Here is a 19,148-nt window from a genome sequence, read left to right on the forward strand (position 1 = left end):
TGGATATTTAAAATTACTATATCTTCATATTTACTAATGTCTACAATGTCTAAATCATCATTAATCCTGTCCAGTGTATTGTTTCATCTTAGATATTGTTGTTTTAATATGTCAGAGTTCAATTTGAATTATTTTTATATTTTCCTTTTCTCTACTTAAGATGTACATGTTTATTCTCCCCTCCCCAACTTCTTGAACATATGGAATATAGATACAATAGCTGATTTAATGGTTGTCTGCTAATTTTAACATTTGAATCAATTCTGGATCAGTTTCAATTATTTTGTTATATTTATTTTTATTATAGTGCATATTTTCCTGCTTCATTACATGTTTGATAATTTTTGACTGGCTGACAGACTGTCAATTTCACTCTTTTAGTTGTTGGAATTTACAAAAATTAATATAAATATTATTAAGCTTTGTTCTGGTACACAATTAAGTTACTTGGGGATAATTTTATGCTCTGTGGGTGTTGCTCTTAAGATTAGTAAGGCAGGCCCAGAGCAGCATTTAACTTAGAACCAAGTATCCCCTACTACTGAGGCAAGACCCTTCTGAGTATGCTATGCAGGGCTTCGTAGATTATAATGGTTTTTTTTTGTCTGCACTATTCCTAGTCTTGTGTGATCTCTGGTTCATGTTTCTTTAATCCTTTTGGGTTGTTTCTTTCCCTTGCCTCAGGTAGTTTCCTCATAAGCGTGTGCTGATCAGTACTCTAACTGAATACACAAGTTCTTGCTCTGTATTGTTTCTACTCTCTGGTAAATTGTTCTCTTAACTCAAGCTGCCTTTTTCTCCCCTGACTCACAACTCTGTCACCATGATTTAGGAAGTGAATCAGACATCTGGGTTCTCCTCCATATTTTTTAAATTTAATACTTCACTTTGTGTGTGATTAAACTAGGATTAAACTATTCTTAGGTTGGAAATTAATTTCCTTTGGAGAAAACATGAAACTGTATCTGAGTCAATATGTTAGAGTCAACAAACAATATAATACCAATGTACTCATACTAAAAGTGCAGAGACATTATACTCTAAATCTTTACAGAAAGTTCAAGGCATGATTGGCACTGCATGCACTGCAAAAGGTACAAGAGGTGCACTTTTCATATTTACAGTTATTTCTTTGCCAATCTATACTAATAAAAGACAAAGATGCTAATTGACCGTACCTTTGCTACACCCACCAGCCAATCAGAAGAGTATACAAACTAACCCAATAAAGATGGAAACTTATTTGCATACACAGGCACCCAGCAAAGACCAAAGACAGTGTAGAAGGAAGCCAAGCCTGCAGAAGGGAGCCATGCGGTGGAGAAGGGAACAGATCAAAGGTAGCAGAGATGGGAGCAGAGCTGAGGCAGCGGACACGGGAGGGAGCGAAGTGGTGGAGAAGGGAGGGAGTGAGGCGGCAGACACGGGAGGGAGGCAAAGCAGAGGACATGGGAGGGAGCTGAGGCGGCAGGGGAAGGAGGGTGCGAGGTGGCGGAGACGGGAGGGAGTGAAGTGGCGGACATGGGAGGAAGCAAGGCAGTGGAAAAGGAAGAGAGCAAGGCAGTGGAGAAGGCAGGGAGTGAGGCAGCGGAGAAGGGAGGGAGTGAGGCAGCGGAGAAGGGCGGGAGTGAGGCAGTGGAGAAGGGAGGAAGTGGGCTTCGCTCCCTTCTCTGCTTCACTCCGGTCTCAGGAAGCCCTATTCTTGCAGGAATAGGCCTGAGGAAGCCCTATTCTTGCAGGAATCTTCCTGCAACGGGCCTCTAGTAAATAGAAATAATCTGGTTTCATGGAAAAACTACACTATAGTAAACTGTGATAAATCTTCGTTTCCTATAATTCCTTCCTTAAAGACTCAGAAAATGAAATTTAAAAAGGAAAAATAATATTTTAAAATGAGGAAGACTAAAAATATAAAGCTTTCTTTTATGTGACATAAATTTGAAATAAATTTTTTTAAATGGGAGATATTAAGTCATGTTGAACCTCTCATTTAGTTTAATTAGAATCCGTGATGAACATTCACCTAACTTTGTTGTCTTATGATAAAAATTCTTGAACACTCAAAGTTTATCTCTAAAATATTCTGTGCCCCTGTACCGGACTTCGAGAAATTCTCTTCTCAATCTGTGGATTAGAACCACTTCCATGAAGATAATGTTGTTCCAGTGAATGAGGATACTCGATCTAGGAAACATAAAGAAAGAGAGGGTTTTTCTCACCTCTGACCTTAGACATGATATGCACATGAGTCATACCTCACATTTTTCTGAGGGGGCTTCTTTTATATCCCTTCTCTTGATGTGCTTGCCGGTTTTTGCTATAATGATCCTAGGTACACACTTTTTTAGTTACACACTTTTTTTTTAATGTGGAGCAAAATAATTTTAATTAGATATTTCTGAAAGATACATCATGTTACACAGTACAAAGTGCTTACTCACACTCTGAAACAGACAAACCTGAGTTCTAGTGTTAGTTCAGCCACTTACTAGCTCTTTGATTGTAGAATTTTTTTTTCTCTCAGAGCCATTGCTTCTCTGTAAACGGAAAAGAATAACATCTAACTTACAGGATTCTTATAAGAATAGAAAAGTCATATGTACTTTTATTACTTTATGTGATGGGAGGATACTGTTAGAAGGTAGCTAGTGGTCTCTAAGCCAGGAGGAAAGCTTTCACCAAACACCAGGTATGACAGTGCCTTGATCTTGAACTTCCCAGCCTCCAAAACTATGAGAAATGTTTGTTGCTTAAGTTCAGTCTATCATATTTTTGTTATAGCAGACTGACCTAAAACAGTCTTTTACTCCTTACATCCTTTCCCCTCTTCCCTTTTCTATCTTTTTCTGTAGAGGGTGAGATTATTTCCAAACTATCCAAAAGAACTAGATTCTGACCTCTTTCCCCTCCTCCCTTTTCCAGTGAGGGCCTCAGTCTCACAGGAGAAAGCATGGCCAGTCACCCAAACAAACTTGACGACAAAAGTATATTATTTTCATAAAGTAGTTGTGTGTTTTTATGCTTTTGACTTCCATTTAATTTTCCACTTATACATAATCTAAAATTGATTGTCTTGGTTACTTAAAAATACCAGAATATTAACCTCCTCTGACTAAAAGAAAAGCCTTGAAACGAAACATTAAGCTGCATGAATATTTGAAAGACATGCTTCTTTCCCTCCGTAGTGACATTGAATGTTATTTTTAAGAATGTCAACATAGGGTACTGAATTCTGCAGTTTTTAGTACTGTCTTGTTGTTGATTTTGTTTTGAAACTCAAGAATCCCAATAAATTCAATTTAAGATAATTTAAAAGTATTGCTTTACCACTTTAAAGAGCAGATCCTCTTGCCTGCTTCCCTTTTCTGAACTAATTTTCTATTAATGGAGTAAGGAAAATGTCTGGGAATGGAAGTGAAGACTATTCTGTTAGCTTCCTATGTGGCATATCCTTAGTGTTTATTAATTTTAATTCAATAAATGTTTATTGAATACATACTCTGTGCCAAGTTTAAGAAATCTTTGTCTTGGAGGATTTCAATTCAAGAGGAAGCCAATTCTTACAATAGAGTTTGATAACTGTCTAATTGTATTGGTGGGACAAAAGGGAAGTTGTCATAAGCTCTTAATTTTCTTACCAGAAATGAGCTTGATTGTGTCACATATGGTTAGACATGTGAAATCAAAGCCTATTCACATGAATTTGTCTTAAGCAAAGTAGGGAGGCATTAAACAACAGTTCCATGAAAAAGGAATACTAATTTCTGCATTCCTTATGATCTCCCTTTATAGCCTTGTTTTCGTATTTCTGATTGATCTTCTGTGGCCTCCAAGCATTTCAGACTTCCTAGCCTTGGGCTGTCCATCAGATAGTTAATGATCCGTAAGCAGTGTTTTATTTAAGTAGTTTTCAAACAACTTATTGACCCTTTGATGTAAAAGTATGTTGAAAACTACATATGTAAAGTATTTTAACATAAACTCCCCAAGAACACATACTGTATTTTCTTCAAGCTTTAAGATTAAATTATGGAACCTCCTGGAAAAAATTATAAATGTCAGCTATGCCCTTCATGATCTGCAATAATAAAAGCATAATATACTAATGACCTTCTGGACAAAGCCGGGGCTGTGAGGGAAGCCTGGGTCCTGGGTGCTGCTAATGGTGGCCAGAGGGAAGCCAGTGCCAGCAGCCGGGGGAAGGAAGGCCTACTCTTGAATGAATTTTGTGCATCAGGACTGTAGTTAGGAAATAAAAGAGCTCTTAGGGGACACAGATAGGAAATAAATATATTTGCTTCACCTAAGCTCATAAATACTACATTACATAAGATGTCAACTTTAGTTAAAAACTCTTCTAAACAGTCCTTGAATTACAGAGGAGCTTGAACCTTATTAAATAACAACAAAAAATGGAATAAATATTTGCAAGCTTTTTTTTTGATTAGTATTTAAGATTATACCTGTGGGCTCAAATATTTACATGGAAATAGAGACTTTTTCACGCTGATCTCTCCTAGGCCTAAATCTACTGTTTTCTAAGGGGGAACCCCCATTTAGGATGTAAGAGAAAAACTCCAAACATGTAGAATAGTTTTGTGAGCTTTATTGATTGGCTAATAGCATGCCATCTTTTAAATTTGTATTTTTACTTCTTTTATTAGCAACTATCCCTAACAAAAAGAAACATTGCTGCTCTTCTTGATTTTAATTGGAATTATTGCTATTTTAGTACAATTATTGTGTCATTTGTAAGTTATTTAATCCAATCTATTTTTTGTAGCAATATATAGTTGTGTTACAATATTTATCTACTATAAGACTCATTAATGACATTGAGATATATATCTATGATTCATTTCTTACATTCTTATCACTGAGGGCTGGGTTGTTGTTTTTCTTTCAAAATAGCATTATCTATAATGGAGAAGAATTGGGAATTTTTGCTTTGTCTGAGGCTATGATTCTCTCTCTCTCTCTCTCTCTCTCTCTCTCTCTCTCTCTCACACACACACACACACACACACACACACACACACACACTCATGCATCCATGCTCATACTCATCTGATGCATGCCATAGAAAGAAAAGCGGAAAAATAATGTTAGATTTCAAGTATGGTAATATCCTAAAATTCTAAGATACTTTATAAGAAGTCAGAAGTGTTTAATAAAACAAACCCTTAATATCTTCATTAACCAAGCCAAGTGTGGCTTGTGTGTGCAGCTGCATGACAAAAACACCTCAGCCCCCAGCTTCTTTTGATCCCAGCCCTGTTGGAGGTGGATGAGGCAGGCTCTAGGAAAAGCTGTAAATACTGTGAAGTTTGTCTTCACCCTCATTTTTCTGCTTTTTTTCTTCTCCACATCCCCTCTTTGTCCTTCTAGTCTTCTCATGCTTCCTGCTCCTCAATCCAAACAGGAAAGGCTCTTATCATGACCCATTTATACCTGTTGATTGACTGATTACACCCCACGGAAGCATTACCCAAATCCACCTTTATCCCTGATTGCAGAGGAGAGGCTGATTTCTTGTTAGAAAAATGGCTCCCTGCAGGCTGGTGAGATCGTTTTTGGAGAATGAAGTAGGAGGAGGCCCTTTGGAGATTCTGAACTCACAATGGCCCTAGTCGGGCAAATTTAATTTGGAACTTAGGATGTGTTGAGCAGATGCTCTAGAAGAAATTTACTGGACTCTTGTTAAAAATAGCAAGGAAGACTTTATTCAAGACTATTGCAAAGGGAGAGAGATTTCAGCTCCACTGAAATAAAAGGCAGGAGGATCTCTCAGCACTGGGCGTGGTGCAGAGGCCCTGGAGGACAGGAGAGTGGTCACTGTGAGCCATCCTGTTTGCTGATTGGTGCATAGCAATGTTAGGCTCCACCCCCCCTCGTAGAGACTGGAAGACAAGCTTCCGTGTGATGCTTACATTTCTAAGGGATGGCTTTAGGGTGCTTGAGAAAGACATCCCTGGGTTGTAAAACTGGCAAGAGACTGGGAGAAGATTTACATCTCAGCATGGAAAAGAAAGAATTTAGGATCGCAACATTTCTAAAGTAAATGCTGTAGGAAAAGGTAGATCAGGGGCCTATAGTCTGAAAAAAAAAAAAGCCTGTCTCAAGTTTAGTCAAACTGAGAGCACTGTGGCCCTTATTTACGTTCCGCACTCATTCCCGCTCTAACCCCGCCTGAAAGCTTTGCAGTTCCTTGAAAACATTATGAATGTTTGTAGTTCTTCTGGATTTGGCTGATGTTGGTCGGATGTCCCTGCATTATCCGTTTCTCCCGTCTGTAGCCCGTGCCCTAGCACAGGGGTAGGCCTGTTGGGAGTTATTCTCTCTCAGTGCCTCTCTCTCTACTGTAACCTGATCTGTGCCATCTCTTTCATATGCCCCATGGCTTGGAATTATGTACATGCTGTTCTGGGCTATTTGACATTGTCCTTTCATTTAATGATTTGTCATATTGTAACGCTCCTTATCTGATGTCCTCAACACTCCTCTAAGAACAATATTATTTATGCCCCTGGTTTGGAGGTTTACCCAAAATCAATATAGTTTGGGCTGCATCCCCTTCATTAATAGAGATGGTATCATAGCAAGGATTAATATTTGTGGTCACAAAACAGAGGAAAAGAACAGATCCAGGACAAAGACACCATCGGTGCAGTAGCATTGCCTTCTGAGAGCGAGCGGAAAGCACCTACAGTGTCCCTGGTCCGGCCGCTAGCCCACCATATACTGTGTAGGCTTTTCAGAGAAAGAGAAGGCCACTGGTCTTTCAGAGTGAAATCTGTATCGCCACGTAGGAAAATCTGTTCCCTACCCATTGATGTTAGTCTCCTCTAGGAATTTAGTTTCCCTTTCTCCCCACCAGGCTAGTTCATCATAATTCATAGCAGCACATTTTCAAAAGCCTGGGTAGTGAGGCTAGAATAAGACCATAGTAAGAGCAGGCTTCAGCAGAACAGTTCAGGCTGAGCATTGGTGTAATGATATGTCCCACTTTGCATCCACCCAGTTAACATCCATTATTGCGAACCCTTTTACTCTCAAGTAGGTCCTGATCTGCATAATAAATTATATGGACAGGAGCTTTGTCACTCCAAGTTTTTATCTCTTCTGAGGGTCCTCTACCAGTGTGTAGTGAAGATATACCTCCTCATTCTATTTAGCTTTCAGATATGTAATTATTGGATTAAACCCTGTCATTCCTATACGCCCCCCCCCCCAACATACGCTCCAAGAAAAAATGTAGATCTCACATGACTACCTTTTAAAGGATAATTTAAGAAGAAAAATGCTACCTGAAGTGCAACATAATGAGTAAGGGTTCCAGCCCACAGTGAACATAGGGCACAGAGCTTTACGCTGTGATGCTAAGCCTGGTTCATTCTCCAGGGGGGCTCATTGCTGTGTTTTCAGAAAACAGAGATGTGATGTTGACCTTTTATTTATAGAAAGATCAGCCAAAGCTTTGGATACATAGCGTTCCTCCCCCATCCCTCCACCGCCCCCTCTCCCCCCCTTTAACAGATCACATTTTAAAGTAAGCTGTCCCATCAGTCCCTATAAGCAGGGTGTAACTGGCAAAATGATTTATTTATTTATTTATTTATTTATTTATTTATTTATTTAGGGCTAGAGTGTAAAGTCCCAGAGGCATATAAGGGGTGGGTGGTGAAGGAGGGGGTTATTCTTCTAGTTACAAGTGAACAGTGGTATTCACATTTTCCCAACCGCAGAAAGAGATGCTTAGAGCAATTGCATGGTTCATTTAAGACACAGCTAATAAGTATGGGGGCTGGAGCTGGTTTAATTCCATGTCCTGTATTCTGAGTCAGTCCCCTATATTGCCTTCCAGCTATGTCATAGTTTGTTCCATGTTTATCTTCTCCAGGAAGGCAGGGACTTTGCTTTTTCTGTGTTTATATGTCTTACGTGTTTAGTACGTGTTAAATGACTGAGTGACTGAAGGTACGCATGAGAGGGAATAAGAATGAGAGCTAGAGTGAAAGGGAGGCACAGGGTAGTATATGAAAAGCAAAGTCAAGAATGGTGGCAAGTCTGTCAGTACAAGTTCACGTGGAGTCTTTGGGACTCTCGCTAAGAGTGCGAGGGAAGAAACCAGTTCAGAACTAGGGCGTGGATATAATGAGGTACAAAGGTTCAGGAGTCTGAGTTTGGTGGGAGAATAGTTTAACAGAGTATTTTTGAATAGCTTTCCCGCCCCTTAGGCTAAAGAGACAGTATAGAGCAGTGGTCAAGGCGAGGGCTCAAATTCAGTTCACCTTTAGGTTGAGCCTTTAAATAATCATGTAGAGTATAGAGGTAGTCAGCCCCTTTACATTTGGGATCCCAGTTCGTCCTCACGACAGTTTTAGGTGGATACTGCTGTCCCATTTTATGACCGAGCCACCTGAGACTTTGGAGTGAAATGATATGAACAAGGTCATGCACAACAGGTCAGCTTTCTCGTCTGAGTCTGTCACCCTGGAGAATGAGTTCTCAGTTGTCCTTTCCCGCAGGGGGGCCTTCAGGGAACGCTTTTCCCACCGAGGTACGAGGTCACCACTAAGCCCACCTTGATGCCACTACCTCCGACATCTCCATCGGTGCTGCAGAAGGTGTGATTCCTACCACTAGCAAACATTCACAGGTTCCTTGTTGTGACCAAAGTCTGATGCAAGTGCTATATATATATATATATATATATATATATATATATATATATATTAATTAATTAAATCCTTACAACAATGCTATGAAGCAGATACTATTGGATTTTCCTATTTTTATAGAAGAGGAAACTCAGATGGAGTCTGCTTAAGGAACTTGTCAAAGGTTAGGCAACAAGTAAGAGGTAGGGCTGGAATTGGAATCCAAGTAGACTGGCTCTAGAGTTTGTGTTCTCACCTACGATGCACCTTTGTTACCTACTGACTCCTAGAATAGAAGGTAACTGGCTGAGGACTAGATCCATATGTTACTTTCACTGAAAACCATTGCCATCTGTCATGCCTCACATCTTGTAGAATTTTTGACAAAGATAATAAAAGTCCCTGGATTTGTCAGAATGATGATAATAACAATGCCAGTAATCACTGAACACGATCTACATGCTGGATATAGTGCTGAGAGCTTTACCAGCTTTCTCTTAATCTTCCCAACATTAAAATAAAATAGGTTTATCATTATTTTTTTAAATATGTTTTTATTGATTTTAGAGAGAGAGAAAGGGGGAGGGAGAGAGAGGTAGAAACATTGATGAGAAACATCATGGACTGGCTGCCTTCTGCACGCCCCTTATTGGGGGTTGAGCCCAGCCTGGGCATGTGCCCCCACCCGGTAATCCACAGCGACCTCTTGGTTCATGGGTCAACACTCAACCCACACTAGCTGGGTGGTTTATCATTCTTGTTTCACAGATGAGGAAACTGAAGCTTAGGTGTAAGTAACTTGTTCAATGTCATACAGTCAGTAACAGCAGTGTAAAAGCCAGCTTCTGTTTGTTTTGTTGTAACCACCAGTCTCTCTGCTGCCTCCCACCAGAGGCTGCTTTAGCCTTTGATTCGTTCATTAGACTGGCTGGCTGGTGTCCATTTTTTTTTTTTTTTATTGCTTAAAGTATTACAAAGGGTATTACATATGTGTCCATTTTTTCCCCCCGCCCTTGACAGTCCCCTCCCCTCCCCTATCCCCCAGTGTCTTATGTCCATTGGTTATGCTTATATGCATGCATACAAGTCCTTTAGTTGATCTCTTACACCCCCTCCCTCCTGCCCCCCAACCCTCCCTGGCCTTCCCGCTGCAGTTTGACAATCTGTTTGAGGCAGCTCTGCCTCTGTATCTATTATTGTTCAAAAGTTTATAATGGTCTCTATTATCCATGAATGAGTGAGATCATGTGGTATTTTTCCTTCATTGACTGGCTTATTTCACTTAGCATAATGCTCTCCAGTTCCATCCATGTCATTGCAAATGGTAAGAGTTCCTTCCTTTTTACAGCAGCATAGTACTCCATCATATAGATGTACCACTGTTTTCTAATCCATTCATCTACTGATGGGCACTTAGCCTGTTTCCAGATCTTAGCTATGGTGAATTGTGCTGCTATGAACATAGGGGTGCATATATCCTTTCTGATTGGTGTTTCTGGTTTCTTGGGATATATTCCTAGAAGTGGGATCACAGGGTCAAATGGGAGTTTCATTTTGGTGTCCATTTTATGCTGCCCAGGAGGGCATGTTAGTGTGCATGCTCACTTCATTTTCAATAGAAAAAGGCAAATTACCAAAAGGACAAAAAAACACCAGGGACTCTTATAAGAAAGTAAATTCCTGGGATGTAATTTGTTCAGGGTCCACTTACCACTACATGTCACCCTATGTCTTGATTTTTTTGTATGTCTGCATAAAGCTGCACTGCCAACATACTTCAGGACTGGGTGCTTATCATCATGCCCAAGGTTAATAGCTAAAAGTTAAATGATTTTTAGGAGATACTGTTTAAAGAAGCAAAATAAGTACTTTAGAAAGCTTTGTATTAGAAAAATTTAATAGAGGACTTAGGATAATGTGCATACTATGGTTAAATATATACATATGTAAACAAAAGAGAAGCATATACCTTTCTATATTGTTATTAAAGATGAAAATTTAGAGCCAGAGGGGAGTTTAGAGATCACCTAGACCAGTGGTCGGCAAACCGCGGCTCGCGAGCCACATGCGGCTCTTTGGCCCCTTGAGTGTGGCTCTTCCACAAAATACCACGTGCGGGCGAGCACGTACAGCGCGATTGAAACTTCGTGGCCACACCCAAGGGACCAAAGAGCCGCATGTGACTCACGAGCCACAGTTTGCCGACCACTGACCTAGACAGATAATGAAGCTAAGTAAGGCCAAAGCTGCTAAGGTGACTTGGCCAGCCTTCAGGCATCTTGCAAAATTCAGATTATGGATCATGCTCTTTTTGAATTCTTTCCTGATCCTCTTCTTGTACTGCCCCTGAGTGAAAATGACTTTTTGTTTTGTTTTGTTTTTAAGTCTTAGCATACTCGGTGGCTATTTCCATCATGGTTCCTATATCACTTTTTCTTTTTGTGTACGTGACTCCCTTCCTCTACTGCCTTGTAAGCTCCTTGAAAACAGGGATGGTCATTACCTTGTCTTTATCTTCTCAGGAGATAGCACAATGCCTATGTGGGGGCTAAAATATATTAACACTTTTCTTCCCACCTTCTAAGTTCTTCTGGCTTAGCTAATTTCCAAATCAACAGAGAGAAGATTTACAGGAGAAAAATCAAAGTTTGATACATGCACATGGGGAATTCACATAGACAAGATCATTGCATGAAAATTCCAAAGACAATGAGGCAACATTTATGACATTTTTTGGTGAAAATAGACACTATACAGGCAGTTGAGGAAGAGCAGAACACACATGGCAGGCAAATTCTAGGCGACTCAGAAACAATGGAATGCAGGGGAAATCTAGTTAGCAGGCATCTTTCTGCCCGAAGCCCTCTTGCTTGTCATACTTATTCAAATTAGGCTAAGCAACATCCTAAGATCTCCTTCCTGAAGCAGGTTTTGCTGTCTGAATCTTTTGGTCAGAGAAGGGTGGAGGGTCAAAGCTTCTTTCTGAGTTTTTTGTTTCTTAATAAACAACTTAAAATCAATGTCCCAAAAAGCAGCGTCCGGGTGGCAGAATTTTCGTTCCTTTACCTGGTCCTTACTCAGTGATAGATAGAACTTCAGTATACTAATATGAATGAAGAGATCTCATGGTTAGTTAACAGTGGAGTGCAAAGGAGGACAGATTTCCCAAAGGGCCAGGAGCCAATGATCTTTCTGCTACACTTTGCTACTTTTCTATTTTCATTTCATTTTCACTTCATGAATGAATTATCAAGTTATTTTTAAAGAGGACATTTTCAGAAGCTGTCAACAACAAAATATCTTAATTGACATGACAGTATAAAATCCTTACCCCGTGAATAGGCAGTGCAGAATATAATTTCTCAAAGAGCTACTAGCATCTTTCTTCTAAAAACTAAAAAAAAAAAAGCTTCCTTTAGTCTTCCTTAGTAATTTGACTTCAGATTTATATGCTTTTGATCTAGAGTGACACTCAGAACCTGGATATTCCATACTGAAATTGCTGAAGTAGAGGAAAGATAACCTAAATTTGCTTTTGATGTCAATCATGGGGTATGAAGCAAACTTGCCATGTGTTGGAAAAATTTTGTTGAAAGGCAGTTATTTCATTCATTCTTGAATAATACTGATTTATTCTATTTATAGATGTCTTGCTAGCTTCAAAGAATATATCAGCTGTAGAAAACTTCTTAGTATACAGAAAAGTATGGAATTATGAATATGCAAAATTAGATATGGGAAATAGAAGCTCATCATTTTCACAGGGGATAATTATTTCCCAAAGGTAAATGGCTCTAGTACCTCTATTTATTTAGATTTCTGCATAGCAACCATATAATAGGTTTTTGGAGCAGAAGAGAAACTTAGAGACCCTTCTAATGTTGTAGTTGAAGAAACTAAAGTCCAAGTAAATAAAATAATTTTTCAAATAATTTTCCTGACCATTTTGGAACCAAAATCATGATCTCCTGGGTGGGGATACAATGTCACACTGCTTTTGTGATGGATAGGCTTTCATTGATTCTATCAGACTTGCACTTCACTGGACAGATACTAATGGTTGAAATTCTTTTAGCTGATATTACAATTGTTTTCTTTACTATATTATATTAAATGTTCCCATATTGTATATAGTAACTTTATTTTAGAGATGATGACTTGTGACTTAGGGAGATTAACCGATTTACTAAAGTTTAAATAGTCCCTTTGTGATAGTACTAGAAATAGAACCTAGGGCTTCTGATTTCCCAATCCAGGGCTCACTGAGTATATTAATCTAAGCCTGGACTTGAAAAATTATTACTCCTTTTTTCTTGTGGGTTTTTTTTGAGAACTCTTGTAGTAAACCATTTATTTATTCTTTTATCATCAAATACTGATTTTTTTCTATCGTGGTTATCAAACTGTGCTTCAAGCTGGGGAATCAGAGATGAATAATCATGAATTTGAGCCTCACAATTTAATAGATGGAAATGAAGAGTAAATATAGAAAACTTACAGGTGTTGCAGAAAAAACTAAGAAAATGTTAATCAGCGGAGAGAAGGCTGGTCCAGTCTACCTGAAGATTTGATTAGCAGCTTCATAGAGTAGGTGTTGCGATGTTTTCAAATTGAAAGATGGGATAGGTGTTTCCTGGGGGCTAAGAAGTGGGGCAAGGACTCAGGAAAGAGGGAGAGGTGGCTTGAGCAAAGATGTAAGGTTCTGCCCTAACTGGTTTGGCTCAGTGGATAGAGCATCAGCCTGCGGACTGAAGGGTCCCAGGTTCGATTCCTCCTGTCAAGGGCATGTACCTTGGTTGCAGGCACATCCCCAGTAGGGGGTGTGCAGGAGGCGGCTGATTGATGTTTCTCTCTCATGCATGTTTCTAACTATCCCTCTCCCTTCCTCTCTGTAAAAAAGTCAATAAAATATATTTTTTTAAAAAAGATGTAAGGTTCTAAAAATCGTTTCTATGACTCAGGTGTAGGATACAACCGAGCACACAGGAAAGGCAGGCTGTAATATCAGAAATGGGCTGATGGAAGGATGCTTGAGCCATACCCAAGAATTTAAATTTATTCTATGAATAATTATGAGCCAAGAATGGTTCATACCAGTGGTTCTCAACCTTCGTAATGCCGTGACCCTTTAATACAGTTCCTCATGTTGTGGTGACCCCTAACCATAACATTATTTTCGTTGCTACTTCATAACTATAATTTTGCTACTGTTATAAATCATAATGTAAATATCTGATATGCAGGATGTATTTTCATTGTTACAAATTGAACGTAATTAAAGCATAGTGATTAATCACAAAAACAATATGTAATTATATATGTGGTCTTAGGCGACCCCTGTGAAAGGGTTGTTCGACCCCCAAAAGGGTCGTGACCCACAGGTTGAGAACTGCTGGTTTATACCCTGGGCTTAATTTTAGAAAGATCTACCACGGTAGAATGTGAGTGTTTATATGTGTGTAGGGAGAATAAGCTAACAAGGAGGGAGTCCCATCAGAGATCCTATATGGTTATGCTATGAAAAGATGCTAAGGATGCCCAAGTTAAGTCATTAGAGGTAAAGTTGCAGATGAGGGAGGGAAATTAAGTGAACAGGAAGGAAAATGAGAGAAATTTGGTGAGCAAAAATATGTGGGGTAGGTAATGGAATTGACATTGAATTGGGAATTAAGAGAGCCGAATTCTAATTATGGATCTCCTCACTCTTAAGGCTGTGATTTTGAACTAGTGAGTAGTCTAGATGTTTTCTAACAATTTTATTATTTTAAATGGCAAAATATGACTTTATTATTTTTAAAGTCTCTAAAAGTCAATGATTCACTCTTAGATGTCTGCATTATATAAATGGATTCAAGAGTCTAGGTAAGGTTTTCTTAGACTCCATAATAATAGGTATGGCTAACATTTTACTCTGTTTATCAAATATAAGCATCATTATGAATGCTGAATTAATTGATCCTTTCATCCCTTTCTTTTTTTTAAATATATTTTATCAATTTTTTACAGAGAGGAAGGGAGAGGGATAGAGAGTTAGAAACATTGATGGGAGAGAAACATCAATCAGCCGCCTCCTGCACACCCCCCACTGAGGATGGGCCCTCAACCAAGGCACATGCCCTTGATCGGAATCGAACCTAGGACCCTGCAGTCCGCAGGCCAATGCTCCAGCCACTGAGCCAAACCAATTAGGGCCTTTCATCCCTTTCTGATGGGTATTATAATTCCTATTTTACTGATGTGAAACTGAAGCATAAGAGAGGCAAATTTTTTTTTTTTCAAATTACATCTTTTTTTTCTTTGAATGTCTTAGTCCATTCAAGCTGCCATCACAAAATACCAAAGACTGGGTGGCCTCTTAACAAAGGAAGTTTATGTCTCATAGTTCTGGAGACTTGAAGTTAAAGGTCAGGGTGCCAGCTTGGTACAAGTGAGGGTCCCTTTCTGGGCTTCAGACTTCAGGTTGTGTCCTCACACTGTAGAAGGGATGAGCCTATCCTTGGGGGCCTCTTTTATAAGGACACTAACCCATTATCTCCCCAAGATCCTACCTTTAATACCATCACCTTGGACACTTGTTTCCATCATGAATAATGGGGAGACACAAACACTCAGACCAGAGTACTGTGTAATTTCCTTAAGAAGCACTGGACTGTACCTGACTCCTTCCTAGGTCCATTAATAGGAATATTATTGTATATTACTTAATACTTGCTGTTACAACAGATATACTTCTCATTGACCTAACATAGCCTGTTTACTTCTGGTATATATGAAGCCAATTAATGTCAGGGGATGGATCTCTCCTCTACACAGTGTGATTGGGGCTCTTCAAGGCCACCTTTGGCACTGATATCTAACTGAAAGGGGAGAAGACAGTGGGTGATGGAGTAGGTTTTTAAGGAAGTATAATGTACTTCTGCCCATAGTCTAGTTGTATGCCCAGGAGGAAAGAAAAAGGAGGCTTAATGAATAGGTAGGCAGTCTCTTGTAAAGCTGGGACTTGAACCTAAACTATTTTGGCTTCAGAATCCTCACCCAAGCCACTGTGCTAGGATACCTTTGGTACTTGATTTGTCTCATGGAATCAACAGTAATTGAACTGTTTTGTACATAAAAGAATATGAGGATTATGAAGATGTAGATTGACTTTACAGTGAATGTTATACTGTGTAGTTAAGATTCATGACTTCATACATATAAGAAATCTATCCACAATATAAAATTTATAAACTCCATTTGCAGTTTTTCATTTGGTGCAGTGACTTAATGAAGTTAATTTATGTAAGTCTTAAGTGATTAAATAAATCTGTTTTACTTTGACTTTCATTTTCTGATAGGTCTACTTTATAGTACCCATTTAATGAAACTTAATCATTTCATAAACTCATAGAATTTTAAGAGGAGAAGGAATCTTTAAATTCACTCCATAAATAGACTGATATCTTATTTTGCAAATGAGGAAAAAGACCCAGAGATCCAAATGACTTACTCAAAATTACACTCTTTAGGGACAAAGAACTATGTACTAGGCTCAAATATCCTGTCTTTCTTTTAAATGCTCTTTCTACTCACTGTCATTTTCCTCAATAAGCACTTGGGGTGTACTGCCCTCCTTCCTGGAATCACTTAAAGGAAATTTATTAATCATTAAAGCACACTGTGACTCCTACAGTATATGGGAAGTAGGGATATTCTGATTCTTCACATTTTGTGTGCATGTGTAATGTGGGATTAAGCAGGACATCTGCTTTTAGCCTTTGACATTAGAAACATTCATAGTAATTTGAGATGGCCTTTGGATCATCATTTGAAATGTCAATTTCCACTAAGAGGTTAAAGGAGAAAGTATGGCTGCTGGTTTGTGAATTTCCTGGGTACTTTGAGGGTGGAAACTTGTCTCTTGCTCTTAAAAGTAAGGGTAAAGAATCCCTCTGCAAATAATTAGCTTTTGTTCATTATAACTTTAATTACAAAAACTTAAATGTCCTAGGCAGCATATTTTTGGGGGTCACAGAACAGAGACATCACTGGGTTATCTGAGGGGAAAAAAGGGCTCATTAAAAACTATTGTAGGGAAAATTTCAGGAAGACCTCGCAAAGGGCAGATGCCAAGGCAGCTGAAGGAACTACCTACTGTCTTACCTGTTACCTCTCTCTGCTCCTCTCCTGTTTGCTTCCCCAGAGACTGCATCTCTCATCACCATGGGGTGCACAACATTCTCCATAGGTCATCTGCCTCCTGATCCAGATGACCTTGGGCTCAAATGCCCATTTCCATGTGGCTATTCTGACTTCTAGTCCAAATTTCCAGAGGGATGGATTTGATTGGTCTAGCTCCTCTTTTTCAGATCAGGCCTCCCGAGCAAAAGTTTCTGGGCAGTTTATAAAGAGACCACTGTTGCTTCCCTCAGTATCAGTTCTCATTTAAAAACGAAGGAGGTACAAGATGTTCATGTTTAAACTGAGGGCAAATGAATCCAAAAGTCTCCAAAGAGCGAATCTTCTGTCCCACCTTTCTCTTAAAATACACTGAGGACATCGTCTGGTTGCGAGTCTGCTTTTGTTAAGAGAGACTGTACTGTTAATTAGGGTGATTCTTTAGTGCCAATCCATCTTTCCCCAATAATTTTATTTTTTCCATATGAAATTGGAGACATTTCAGAAAACAGGCTTTGCAAAAATGTCACTGGCACTTGGCTATTTCCTGCCCAATCATCCTGACTTCATAAATTATGCAAATTTTTGAAATTTCATTGAGCTATTTAAGTGATCATTTTTTTTAATTAGATTGCTTTACCAGGAAGTCTAAAAATGTGCCTTGTTTTCTCCTTCTAATGAATTAAAGTGAGAAATTAGCTGTCTCCAAAATTTTGGTTTCAGCACATTTTCCCATTCAAAGTGATTTACAGCAACTTCAATCCACTAACCCGCCTGCATTTTAGATGCTTATTTTGGTGCGAGTAGGTGATATTTTATTTCTGTGTAGAAGGTATAATGCAGACCCTCTGGAGAGCTATTCAGGATGGGTAAAACTATTAAATAGGAGTGTATGGAGACAAACAAAATTTCAGAATCAATGAGACAAATCAGAATACAAATAACTGAAATTCAATGGAGAGGAAACCAGATAGGTACAAATTCACAATGTAATGCTAAATTTACTCTCTCTGTAGCTTAGGTGTCAGATTCAATTTTTTTTACATGTATCTTATGTCAACACAAGTATATATAGACTTTTTTGTAATATGAAATCAGAACTTTTGTAAAATGTAGGTAACTTTCCCTCACAGCTGTCTTTGTAGTGTATACACGCTGCATTGTTTTGATATTTACTGATTACTTAAAAAGTAAAAATCAAGATAATTAACATTTCAGTTGCTAAACTGGATTTCAGTTTCATCCAGTACATGGTCTGATTTAGTCTTCATAAGAACCCATGGAGCCATTTTAGACATGAACAAACAAGTTCCTTGAAGGTGAATGGGCTTGTTTGAGGCTTTGCTCAGTCAAGTGTAGGTGAAAATAGGCGGGGACTGAGGTATTTCAGCTCCAGAGCTCATGCCCTTTCAGGGGCACTAAGCATTGCATGTGGGACAGGGATACCTTCCCTGCATTTCTCCACAGCACCTGGATCTCTCCTCTGTAGCACATGTGCAGCTCTATAGAAAAGCCACCAGAGAACAGTGGTCAAGGTCATGGATTCTCTCTGGTTTTGTCCCTTGCTAGTTACATTACCTTGGGTAAGCTACTTAACATTTCTGCGGTTCTGTTTCTGCAACTGTAAATTGGGAATAATTATAGCTTCCCCTTTAATGGTTGCTGTGATGATAAAATAGAATAACACTTGGCATACAGTTAAAATTCAGTAAATGTTAGCAATTACCATTAATTGTTTCCAGCGTGAATGAATTATTCTTACATATAGAATGTGATATGCAAAGCTTTGTGCTCTTATTAACCCTAAGGCCAGCAACCTCTACCCAAGGTGAATGATTTACGTAACTATTATTCTGCTGTGAACTCATTTTTCATAGTTATGTATTTATAGTTGTTTCACAGGTGATGAATAAAATGTGAACATATTAACACATATGTAAATATAAATGTACACATATAATTATGTATGTATATAATGCTTAAAAAAATCTCTGCATGCTTACAAATAAAATGCTATTTAATTCATTTTGCCCCCTTATGGAGAGGTGCCTTTCAATGCGTAAAAAAAAAAAAATTGGAAAAAATGTATTATGCAGAATATACCTTTGCAAAACATTTAGGAATCTTAAGATATGATTTAAGTGGTAGTCTCTTAAGGCCATGTTTCTGGGCCATTATACGGCTAATGATCCTATTGTTGAAATAACATGTACGGTAATAAGATTGGAAGGCACAATTAGAGCTGGGTAAGGCTTGGTATTCCTATTTTTATAAGAATTAAACTGATGTGTCTCTAGTGTCACTTCACAAAATTGGAGGAGGCAACTTTGT

At 38.7% G+C, this 19,148-nt stretch overlaps 1 protein-coding gene across 2 annotated transcripts in view; it reads left to right on the plus strand.

Annotated features, from left to right (window-relative positions):
* Positions 1-19,148, plus strand: part of TAFA2 (TAFA chemokine like family member 2) — a gene marked incomplete at its 5' end in the record, with an annotated part of 464,864 nt that overhangs the window by 391,147 nt on the left and 54,569 nt on the right. The gene's annotated exons all lie outside the window — the stretch shown is intronic.

Source organism: Myotis nattereri, assembly GCF_964212035.1.
Source record: "Myotis nattereri genome assembly, chromosome: 2".
NCBI lineage: Eukaryota > Metazoa > Chordata > Mammalia > Chiroptera > Vespertilionidae > Myotis > Myotis nattereri.